The sequence below is a fragment of the Hyperoodon ampullatus genome (assembly GCF_949752795.1).
Source record: "Hyperoodon ampullatus genome assembly, chromosome: 11".
NCBI lineage: Eukaryota > Metazoa > Chordata > Mammalia > Artiodactyla > Ziphiidae > Hyperoodon > Hyperoodon ampullatus.
This window is the reverse complement of record NC_136924.1, coordinates 35,926,686-35,936,303: the sequence shown is the minus strand read 5'-3', so window position 1 is coordinate 35,936,303 and position 9,618 is coordinate 35,926,686.

Sequence of the window (9,618 nt, the reverse complement as noted above, 5' to 3'; positions counted from 1 at the left end):
TAGTTCTCAGCATGCAAGTCCTGTATACATGTTTTGTTAGATTTATACCTATGCATTTTATTTATTTACTTTGAACGATTGTAAATGCTATTTTAAATTTTGGTGACCACATACTTGTTTCTAGGATATAGGAATACTGTTGATTTTTGCACATAGATCTTGTACCCTGCTACCTTGCTGAATTCACTTATTAATTCTAGGAGGTTTTTTTTGTAGATTCCTTGGGACTTTCTGTATAAACAATCATGTCATCTGTAAAGAGAGAGTTTTATTTCTTCCTTTCTGATCTGTATATCGCTTATTTATTTTTCTTACCTTGTTGCATAGGTTAGAACTTCCAGCGCTATGTTGAATAAAAGTGTGAGAGCAGATATCCTTGTTTTGTACTTGATCTTAGGGGAAAGGCATTTAGTCTTTCATTATTAAGTATAATGTTATCTGTAGGGGTTTTGTAGATACTTTTCCCCTCTATTCCTATTTTTTTCTGAGAGTTTTTATCATGAATTATCATAATTTTGTCAAATGTTTTTTCTACATTGATTGATACGATCATGTGATTTTTCTTCTTTAGCCTGTTAGTATAGTGGATTACACTGATTGCTTTTCAAATATCAAACCACGGTTGCATCCTGGAATAAACCCCACTTGGTCATGATGTATAAATCTTTTCATATTTTGCTGCATTATATTTGCTGATATTTTGTTAAGGATCATTGCACCTACTTTCATGAAGGGAATTGGCTTATAGTTTTCTTTTTTTTTGTACTGTCTTTGTCTGGTTTTGGTATTGGGATAATACTAGCTTCATAAAATGAATTGGGAAGTATTTCCTCCTCTTCCATTCTCTGTAACAGATCATGTAGAGTTGGTGTTAATTAAAACGTTTGGTAGAATTCTCTGGTGAAACCATCTGGGCCTGGAGACTTTGGAGGGGAGGGGAGTTTTAAAATTACAAATTCTATTTCCTTGATGGTTATAGGATTATTCAAATTATCAATTTTACATTGAGTGAATTGTGGTAGTTTGTATTTTTCTAGAAATGGGTGTATTTCATCTAATTTTTCAAATTTATGTGTGTAGAGTTGTTCATAGCATTTCCTTATTATCCTTTTGATGTCTATGGTGTCTGTAGTGACATCCCCTGTTTTGTTCCTGATACTGGTAATTTGCATCTCCTTTTTTTGTCTTCTTTTTTCTCTCTTTCTTTGTCAGTCTTGCCAGAGGCTTGTCAATTTTATTGATCTTTTCAAAGAACCAGCTCTCTGTTTCATTGATTTTCTCTACTGTTTTTCTGTTTTCAATTTCACTGATTTCTATTTTTATCTGTTATTTCCTTGCTTTGCTTGTTTTGGTTTTATTTTATTCTTCTTTTCCTAGGTTCTTGAGATGGGATACTTTTCCTCTTTTCTAATGTGTGCACTTAGTGCTATAAATTTCCCTTTCAGTTCTGCTTTAGCTGTGCCCCACATTTTGCTATGTTGTATTTTCATTTTCATTCAATTCAGTGTATTTTTGGAATTCCTTTGAGACTTCCACTTTGATCTGTGGATTATTTAGAAGTGTTTTGTCTAATTTTCAGCTGTTTGGAGATTTTTTCTGTTACATTTCTGTTATTGATTTCTAGTTGATTCCATTGTAGGCAGAGAACAACTTTGCATGATTTCAATTATTTTAAATTTACTGAGTTTTAAAAAAAATGATCTATCTTGGTATATGTTCCAAAGATACTTGAATGTATATTCTGCTGTTGTTGGGTGGTGTGTTCTACAAATGTTGATCAGATCCTGTTGGTTGATGGTGCTGTTGAGTTCTTCTATATCTTTGCTGATTTTCTATTTGTTCTATCACTTATTGAGAAAGGGTGTTGAAGTCTCCAACTATAATTGGGGATTTGTCTATTTTCTCCTTTTAGTTCTGTAAGTTTTTTCTTCACATATTTTGCAGTCTGCTGTTTGGTGCATGCATGTTTAGGATTGCTGTGATTTCTTGGTGGATTGACACTTTTATCATTACAAAATGTTTCTCTCTGTCTCTGGCAATTTTCTCTGCTTTGAAGTCTACTTAATCTGATGTTAATGTAGTCACATCTGCTTTCTTTTGATTAATGTTTGTGTGATATGTCTTTTTTCAATCCTTTTACTTTCAAAGTGCCTATATCATTATATTTGAAGTGAATTTCTTATAGATATCACACAGCTGGATCATGTTTTTTGATCCACTCTGCCAATCTCTGTCTTTAACTAGTGTTCTTAGACTGTTAATATTTAATGTAATTATTAATGTGGTAGGGCTTAATTTTGTCATTTTGTTTTGTTTTGTTTTCTGTTTGTTCCGTTTTTAATTTCTCTGTTTTCTTTTCCTGCATTCCTGTGGGTTACTTGAACATTCTTCAGCATTCCATTTTGATTTATCTATGTTGCTTTTAAGTGTAAATTTTTGTATAGCTTTTTAGTAGTTTCTCTAAATGTTATATTATATATACATAATATATCACAGTTATATCACTGTCATTATTTTACCAGTTTCAGTGAAGTATAGAAGTCATTCCTCCCTTTAAGTCCCTTTACTTTCTCCCATTTATAATATAATTGTCTTAAGTATTTCCTCTAGATACATTTAGAGCCATGTCAGACAGTGTTAAAAGTTTTTGCTTCAATTCTCAAACCCAGGAAGAGAAGGAAATTCTAATGTGTTTACCCATATTTTTGCTTGCTGTGTTCCTTTTTCCTTCCTTATGTTCCAAGATTACTTCTTTATCATTTCCTTTCTGTTTAGAGAAAATTTTTTTTTAATTTTATTTTTGGCTGCGTTGGGTCTTCGTTGTGGTGCGCGGGCTTCTCATTGCGGTGGCTTCTCTTGTTGCAGAGCACGGTCTCTAGGCACATGGCCTTCAGTAGCTGTGGCTTGCGGGCTCTAGAGCGCAGTCTCAGTTGTTGTGGTTCACGAGCTTAGCTGCTCCACAGCATGTGGGATCTTCCTGGACCAGGGCTCGAACCCGTGTCCCCTGCATCGGCAGGTGGATTCTTAACCACTGCGCCACCAGGGAAGCCCGAGAAATTTTTTTTAGCTATTCCTTTAGAGTGGGTTTCCTGGTGACAAGTTCTCTTGGTTTTCCTTCACACAAGAATGTCTTGATTTCCCCTTCATTTCTTTCTTTTTTTAAAAAACATATTTATTTATTTATTTATTTTTGGCTGCGTTGGATCTTCGTTGCTGTGTGAGGGCTTTCTCTAGTTGCGGCAAGTGGGAGCTACTCTTCGTAGTGGTGTGCGGGCTTCTCTTGTTGCGGAGCACAGGCTCAAGTCGCACGGGCTTAGGTAGTTGTGGCTCACAGGCTCTAGAGTGCAGGCTCAGTAGTTGTCACACACGGGCTTAGTTGCTCCGCGGCATGTGGGATCTTCCTGGACCAGGTCTCGAACCCATGTCCTCTGCATTGGCAGGCAGATTCTTAACCACTGCGCCACCAGGGAAGTTCCTCCCCTTCATTTTTAAAGGATATTTTCTCTGGATATAGGATTCTGAGTTGAAAGTTCTTTTTTTTTTCCTGCAGTTGAAAAATGTTGTGCCACCACCTCCTGAACTCCACAGTTTCTGAAAGAAAATCCACTGTCTTTCAAGTTGTTTTTCTCCTATGGGTAACATGGCATTTCTCTAATGCTGCCTTTAAGACTTTTTCTTTGTTTCTAGTTTTCAGAAAAAGTTTGACTGTGATGTCTTTGTGTAGATTTCTTTAGGTTTTTCCTGTCTGGTGTTCACTCAGCCTCTTGAATCTATAGGCCTACATCTGTGGCCAAATTGTCAGCCCTTATTTCTTTGAGCACTTTTTTAACCCTGCCTTCTTTCTCTTCTCCTTCCAGGACTCCAACGACACAAATGTTAGACCTTCTGTCATAGTTCCACAGCTCCCTGAGGCTTTTTCCCTTTTGTTCTATTTACTCTCTGTTGTTCAAGTTAAGTAATTTCTATTGTTCTGTACAGTCCCTAACTTATGATGATCCAACTTATGGCTTTGACTTTATGATGGTGCTAAAACAATACACATTTGATAGAAGCCATACTTTGAATTTTGACCTTTTCCATGGCTAGCAATGTGCAGTACAATATTCTCTCATGAGGCTGGGCAGTGACAGCAAACCACAGCTCCCAGTCAGCCATGTGATCATGAGAGTAGACAACTGATATACTTACAACAATTCTCCAGACCCAGACCATTCAGTTTTTCACTTTCAGTACAGTATTCAATAAATTACATGAGATAGTCAACACTTTATTATAAAACAGGCTTTGTATTAGATCATTTTGCCCAGCTGTAGGCTAATGTAAGTGTTCTGAGCATGCTTAAGGTAGGCTCGGCTAAACTATGATGGTAGGTGAAGTGTATTAAATGCATTTTTTTTTTTTTTGAGGTATGCGGGCCTCTCACTGCTGTGGCCTCTCCCATTGTGGAGCACAGGCTCCGGATGCGCAGGCTCAGCGCCCATGGCTCACGGGCCCAGCCGCTCCGCGGCATGTGGGATCTTCCCGGACCGGGGCATGAACCCGTGTCCCTTGCATCGGCAGGCGGACTCTCAACCACTGCGCCACCAGGGAAGCCCTTAAATACATTTTTGACTTATGATATTTTCAACTTACAATGGGTTTATTGGGACATAACCCCATCATAAGTCAAGGAAGATCTGTCTTTTGCTGGTTCTTTCCTCTATCCCCTCCTTTCTGTGGTTGACAGTCTTCTTTATACTTTCTATTTCTTTGTTGAGGATTTTGACTTTTTCATTTGTTTCAAGTGTGTTCCTAACATTACTATTATCCCAGTTTTGGCATTTGTTTTCCGTTTTGGTTTTTTTTAGTGTGTTTTTTGTTTGTTTGTTTGTTTGTTTTTTTTGGCTGTGCCACGCAGCTTGTGGGATCTTAATTCCCTGACCAGGGATCGAACCCAGGCCCTGGCAGTGAAAGCACCAAGTCCTAACCACTGGACTGCCAGGGAATTCCCTTGGCATTTGTTGATTGTCTTTTTTCATTCAGTTTGAGATCTTCCTGGTTCTTGGCATGATGAGTGATGTTCTACTAAAACCTGGTATTAGGTATTATGTTATAATAACTCTATATCTTATTAAACCTTCTGCTTTAGCTGGTTTCCTCTGATGCTGCTCCAGCAGGGGATGTGGGAATGCTGCCTCACTGCTGCCAGATAGGGTTAGAAGTCTAAGTTCCCCACTTGACCTCTACTGATACACGAGGCAATGGGGCTCCTTATTACTGCTTAGGTCAGGGTGAAAGTCCCAGGTCCCTACTTGGCCTTCACCCCCATGGGGAGATTGGAGCACCTACTGTAACCTTTCGAGGGTGGAGGTCTAATTTCCAAACTTGCTCTTTGCTGGCATGGATGGGGCTACAGATTTTTCTGATGTGTTTGGCTGGAATAGAGCAATTAATGTCTAATTTTTTTCCATATTGCTAAGCTGCCTCTTTTTTGTTTTTTTCTTTTTTGACTAGAGAGAATAGGCTTTTTGGGGGGATGGAGGGCTTTTATTGTCTAGGCCTCTTGGCATTTCCAGGTTGCTGTCTTCTTCACCTCCAAGTCTGGGATGTATGAGACAAATTAAAAGAAAGAAAGGAAACAACAGCAACCAGGAAACTCGCCACTGTGTTGTTCCTTGGGTTCTTTGATCCTGAGCTAATCTGCCTTCTTCTCCCCTCCTTTCAGAGTCTCCTTGTGCTTGTTTTATACATTATGTCTATGGTTTCTAGTTGTACTTAGTGGGAGGAATAGGGAAAAGAGTGTGCCTCCTACATCTTCCCAGAAGATGTAAACTTTTAAAATTTAAAGTTTAAAATTTTAATTTTTAATTTTAATTTTACCTCAAGTAGAGATTGTTGAATTAATTAAAATCCTTGGTTCTTAGTATATTTTCATTGTCCATGCAAGGCTCTCCCTTATTTTATATAAAGTATACACATGCGTGTGCATGTGTGTTTGTGTGTGTGTATGTATAAAAAAATCTCTGCTCATCCCTGAACCAACTTCTATTCCCCTCCCTCCAAAAGCTCTGGTGTGTGTATGTGTTTTATTTTATTTTATTTATTCATTGAAGTATAGTTGATTTACAATGTTGCACCAATGTGCAACAAGTGAATCAGTTATACACAAATAGACATTCTTTTTTTTTAATATTCTTTTCCGTTATGGTTTATGTATGCATGTGTCTTAAGTTTACAAAAATGGTAACATGTCAGACATCCCATTTGATTTATTTCCCTTTTTACCCAAAATAGGTCTTTTTGGTTTGACCCATGTTGTCCTACAGATGGGCTACTTCTAACCACCATGTGCATCCACCACCACCTTTTACTTACCTATTTCCTTAGTTGGGGAAATCTGAGTTGCCTCTGCTTCACAGCTGCTGCAACAGTGTTGCCAGGGATATGTTGGGTGTGCCCCTATGGACCTGGGTGTGAGGTGCTCCAGGGTTTACACTGAGGTGAGGGTGGTTAGTTCACGTGCACATGCTGTCATAGTTGCTCCAAATCCTGGCATATTGCTTCTAGGAGGGCGGTACCTGTTTATGCAACTGCCAACAGTGTCTGAGAAATCCTGTTGGGAAAACTAATTAAAATAGCTTTGAGAATTCTTCGGTAAAGCAGACATTATTTTGGCAAGGTGAACACTGCCCCCACTAAATCATGTTTGGGCTTGTAAATAACTAGGTAGCATAACCCAAGTTTCCCCTGGATTTCCCCTGGTGATCAGGGGAGAGTCCTGCTTGGCCAATGGAGGGGGACTGAGGTTTGAGGTGGAGAAACAGTTTGAAGCAGGGAGAGACTTGAACCCCCAGAGATCCCGGAAGTTAAAATAGCCGCTGGGAATTTGGCATCACTGGGAGGCAAAGGGGACTGTCCCTAGTATGGGGCCTGGCACTCAGTTAATATGTATCAACTGAATGAATGAATAAATGAAGGAGTGATTGGCCTGTGTCTCTGTACACTTGCTGGGGGTGGGGTCTGTTCTTCTGGGAACCCCAAACTTTATTTCCCACATTGGCTCTGCCAGCTGGAGGTGCACACTTGTGAAAGGATAACCTGTGTCTTTGAGGCCACCAAACCCTTTCCTATGATCGCCCTGCCCGTCTCTTCCAGCCTCCCGTCATTCATTCATTCATTCACAAAAAACTCCCAGACACCTAATGGGCCAGTCCTTGCCCTAAGTGCCTGAATGGCACAGTCCTGACCCCAGAACATTCACAGGTTATTGCTCTCCATTAGCATGGTGCCCTCGGGCTGGATACTCCTCCGGAGTAATCTTGGCCTGGCTTTCCCTTTGTTATCTGGGCTTTCTGCATTGATCATCCAGGGTAAACAGCCCTTCCCACTCCCCCATGCCCTACATTATTCTCCACTGCTTGTCTGGACTTCCCTTTGGGGGCATTTATTGCAATTTGTCCGTGTCCATTTATTTCTGTAATTATTTAAAAAAATTTTTTAATCTAACCTGCTTATTCACAAGTGTATGTGCCTGGCACATAACAAGTGCTCAGTAAATACTGTGAAATGACTGTCAGATGAATAAGGTCTGAAATGAAGGTAGCTATGGCTTTTTTGTGCGTGTGTGTGTGTGTGGTACGTGGGCCTCTCACTGCTGTGGCCTCTCCTGTTGCGAAGCACAGGCTCCGGACGCGCAGGCTCAGCGGCCATGGCTCACGGGCCCAGCCGCTCCGCTGCATGTGGGATCCTCCCGGACCGGGGCACGAACCCGTGTCCCCTGCATCGGCAGGCGGACTCTCAACCACTGCACCACCAGGGAAGCCCAGCTATGGCTTTTTGAGGAGGGAGAAACCACCTCTGTCTGTGGCCAGAAGGGAATGCTTCCTGGTGGTGATGGTGACCCCAGAGCAGAGTGTTTACCAACTGGACACAGGAATTCCAGATGGAGAGAACTACATGGCATGTCCAGGGAACCGAGGATAAGCTGGTGGGAACCACCACAGAGGACTTTGGGCAATATAGGTGGAGGGTTTTGTTTTGTTTTAACTTTTTACTGAAGAGTAATCTATGTAAAGAAAAGTGCTTACACTGTTTAAGCGTCCAGCAGGATGAATTCTCACCAGCTAAACCTGTGTAACCAGTACCTAGATCAAGAGACAAAACATTATTGGCACCCAGGAAATCTCCCTTGTGCCTCCCTTCATTCCTCCTTTTTCCCCAAAGATAATCACTGTCCTGATTTTGGTGCAGTTTCATCTGTTTTTGAAGCTCACATAAATGGAATCACACAGTGTATACTTCTTTGTGTCCAGCTTCTTCCCCTCAACACTGTGTGACACGCATCTAATCCCATCCCATTCCATTGTGACGGACATTCAGGTTATTTCTGGGTTGTGGCTGCTTCGAATAAAACAGAAGAAAAACATCTTGTACATGTCTTTCAGTGGACATATGCATGCATTTCTGTTGGATCTATGCCCAGGAATGGAATTGCCGGAAGTAGGGTAGGCATATGCTCAGCTTCAGTAAGACAATGCCAAACAGTTGTTGTACCAAATATGCTCTCTGCAGCAGCAGTGCTCTGAGAGTTCCAGTTGCTCCACATCCTCACCAACACTTGATATTTTCTATGACTTTTATTTTAACAATTTTGGTAGGTATGTAGTGGTATCTCGTGGTTTTATTTTGCATTCCTCTGATGACTAATAATGTTTTCATGTGTTTATAGCCCACTTGGAGAACCTCTCTTATGACAGGACTGTTCAAATCTCTTGCCCATTTTCTACTGGTTGCCTCCCTTTTTCTTACTGATTTGTAGAAGTTCTTTGTATATGCTGGTTATGAGTCCTTTGTCAGGTACATGGTTTGCAAATATTCACTGAAGGATTCAACACCAGGGGACTGATGTGGTCGAACTGTGTTTCTAAAAGCTCCCCCTGGCCGTGGATGCAGGGCAGACTGTCCGTGAGACGGGGAGGAAGGGGTGCAGTGGTGGAGTTGACCAGGGTAGCGGCTGTGTGGCTGGATGGCAGGGACCAGGGTCTAGAGATACTTCAGAGGCAGCATTGACAAGCAACATCTGTCATGTCATGTCATGACAAAAACAAGATATGCGTGGTGACAGAGAGAGGGGGTGTTAAGGCTGGCTTCCAGGTCTGGCTGGCTGGCTGACAAGCTGACGCACTCTGCCCACCAGCCCGATGGCAGCCAAAGGCGGCTTTGTCCTCCCAGGCCCCACCCAGGCCTGCTGGTCAGAGATGCTCTGGGGTCACTGTCGGGACACTGGAGAGAGTGCCCAGTATAGAATCTGGGTCTCCCGTGGCAACTGGGGGATAAACACCCCCCAACACACACACACATGGCTGGGCTGGTCCAAGAAGACTCTGAGCCCCAGAGGAGTTGGCAGCTGCAGGATCTGGGCCCAGCCAGGGTGGACAATGACCCCCTGTCTGCAGCCTCCTCGCCCCTGCTGAGCCCAGGCTCAGGGGATAAGGGTACTAGTCCAGTCCCTGGGGAAAGACTGGAAACAGATCCTGCAAGGTCTGGGCTTCCGATGAGCAGCAGGGACAGTGCTCTGAGTCCCTCCCAGAAAGCCAGGACTCCCACAGGTGTTGCCCTGGTTAATTTCTTGACAAATGC